We start from the raw sequence: 3,292 nt of genomic DNA, 5'->3' as shown, positions 1-3,292 counted from the left end.
CCTCAAATTGCATTGCAATAGCCTGTTTAAAGTGATCATATAACAAACAACTAATCAGTACTGATACTGTATGCTAATATATATAGGAGTGATAATAATACAGTAAATGCTTTGAATTTCTTAGATATAGCTGTGCATTATTCTTAACAGACCGGATAGCAGCAGACAATAGAAGGCTTATTACAACCAGAAGAGACATGAGACTTTTATTTTTTAGAGACTTGAGACTTGACTTAAACTCGTGACCAAAGACTTGAGACTTGACTTGGACTTGCAAAAAAAGACTTGTGAAAATCTCTGGCGTGTTGTCACATCCGGGCTATCCTGTGTGCCTCCTGTGTGCTTGCTCTGCTGCTGATAGCTTATATTATCTTAAATTAAATCGATCGTTTTTACAATTCTTGATCACGGCAGCTACCTGACGTTATAATCACACGTTACTACAGCTTAAGCACTCACAACTCTCCTTCTCTTAGCGACTGTAACTCCACAGTTGCTCGGTTGCTTACACTTCTTTCGGTTTTGCTAACGGTAGCTACTTTAGCTTGATAGCTAAACATGGCTACTTCCCCACCCTCGGGTGCTATTTCCTGCTCTATCTGTCTTATGTTTGGCTATTTCCCTTCCTCCGTTACTGGCACAGATAGGCCTGTGTGTGTTAAATGTAGTACAGTTGCTAGGTTGGAGGTGGGAATCATAGCCATAGAAGCCCGGCTCCGCATTTTAGAAAGTAACTCAGCTACATTAAAACCCATGTTAGCCGGTATAGACCGGCAAGAGGTAGCTTGTACTAGCCGTCCCCCGGCAACCTCCCGAGCAGCTAGGAGACTGGGTGACTGCTCAGAAGGGGCATAAATCGAGACTCGCAGGTCCCCACCAACCCGTTCACGTATCTAACAGATATTCCCCACTCAGCGAGACACCCGCTGAGAAGCCAATTCTGGTTATTGGTAGCTCTATTATGAGACATGTACATTTAGAGACCAAAGCCTCCACAGTTACATGCATTCCGGGGGCCAGAGCGGGTGACGTTAAGGCGCATCTTAGACTGCTGGCTAAGAATACACGTAAATACAGTAAGATTTGTATTCACGTCGGTGGTAATGATGTTCGTTTACGCCAATCAGAATGCACCAAAGTTAATGTGGCGTCGGTGTGTAGTTATGCTAAAACAATATCGGACAACGTAATTTTCTCTGGTCCCCTCCCCAATCTGATCAATGATGACATGTATAGCCGTATGTCATCATTTCAGCGCTGGTTGTCTCGGTGGTGCCCAGCAAACAATGTGGGCTTCGTAAATAACTGGACAGCCTTCTGGGGAAAACATGGTCTGATTAAGAGAGACGGCATTCATCCTACTTTGGAAGGTGCAGATCTCATTTCAGCAAATATTTCAGAGCTTTGTAGACGTAATCCATGACAAAGTGGAGTTGAGACCAGGAGGAGGAGTCGCAGTTTTATATGTTTCTCTGCGCTCTCTCCAATAAAATACCCAATATTAACGGTGTGTGTGTCTGCCCAAGGACAATTTAAAGTAAAACCTAATAGAGGTGTCACACATAATAACTTAATAAAAGTAAATGTAACAACTACTACAGTGCAACAAAACAGGAAGATTAAATGTCGACTCTTAAACATAAGATCTCTAGCAACTAAAGCAATATTGATAAATGATTTAATATCAGATTATAATATTGATATATGCTGTCTCACTGAAACTTGGTTGAGACAAGAAGAATATGTCAGCATAAATGAGGCCACTCCACCCAGCCATATCAATACTCATATTGCCCGAGGCACAGGCCGAGGAGGTGGATGTTTCAGTCTGCAGCTTTATTTCCGTAACTCACAACTCCATCACATGTATAATTCCCGCGCTTGCGGATATAGTACATCACAGTGTAAGCCTTTGTCAGCATGCAGTTTACTAAAGCGCCAACAGGCGTCACTATATAAACAGCATTAACAGATGCCCATATCTGTAACAGTGGAGTTGCAGCCATCTTTGACTCAAATGTACTTATCAATACTAAACCAAAATTAAATTATACCTCTTTTGAAAGTCTCGTTTTTAGTCTTACGCATCCGACCTGGAAAACTGTGCAGCCAATCTTATTTGTTACAGTGTACCGTGCACCGGATCTTTATTCAGAATTCTTATCAGAATTCTCTGAGTTTTGATCAACTTTGGTACTTAAAACAGATAAAGTAATTATCGTAGGTGACTTTCATGTTGACGATGATAAAAATAGCCTTACTGTTGCATTTAACTCTATATTAGATTATGTTGGTTTTCGTCAGAGTGTAAATAAACCAACCCACTGCTATAATCACACTCTCGACCTTGTTCTGACTTATGGTTTTGAAATTGAGCAACTATTAGTCGAACCGCATAATCCTGCTTTATCCGACCAATTTTTGGTAACTTTTGAAGTACTGTTACTAGACTACAAAGCATTAGTCAAAAGCTCCTGCAGCAGAAAACTATCTCTTAGTGCTATAGCCAAATTTAAGGAAGAGATTCCACCAATACTTAACTCGATAGCACGTCTGCATGTAGGGGAGGAAACGTATACAAAATGTACACCACCCCAAATTGATCATGTTGTTGATATTGCTACAGATGCGCTGTGAATAAAATTAGACTCTGTTGCTCCTTTGAAAAAGAAGAAAATAAAACAACATAGATTAGCTCCATGGCATAATGCCGAAACCCGCAAAATAAAGCAAAAGTCGAGACAACTTGAAAGGATATGGCGTTCAACTAAACTTGAAGAATCTCGTTTAATTTGGCATATTACTCTCAATGAATATAAGAAAGCACTGCGTAAAGCGAGAGCAGCCTACTACTCTTCATTAATAGATGAGAATAAGAATAATGCAAGATTTCTTTTCAGCACTGTAGCCAGGCTGACAGAGAGCCACAGCTCGACTGAGCCTTCTATTCCCATAGCACTCAGTAGTAATGATTTTATGTGCTTTTTTAACGATAAAATTGTTACTCTTAGAAACAAAATTAATGACCTCTTGCCTTTGACCAGTATAATGTTATCAACAGCTCCCGGAAACCTAAGTTCTAATATTACACTAGATAGTAAACTAGAATGCTTTTCAGCCATAAACCTTGAACAATTAAATTCAATGATTCTCTCTTCTAAACCATCAACGTGTATCTTAGACCCGATTCCAACTAAGCTGTTAAAATAAGTTTTTCCATTAATTAGCACTTCTTTATTAAATATTATGAATATGTCTTTATTATCAGGCTATGTTCCACAATCATTTAAAG

The sequence above is a fragment of the Notothenia rossii genome (genome assembly GCF_949606895.1).
Source record: "Notothenia rossii genome assembly, chromosome: 9".
NCBI lineage: Eukaryota > Metazoa > Chordata > Actinopteri > Perciformes > Nototheniidae > Notothenia > Notothenia rossii.
This window is presented reverse-complemented; position numbering follows the sequence as displayed.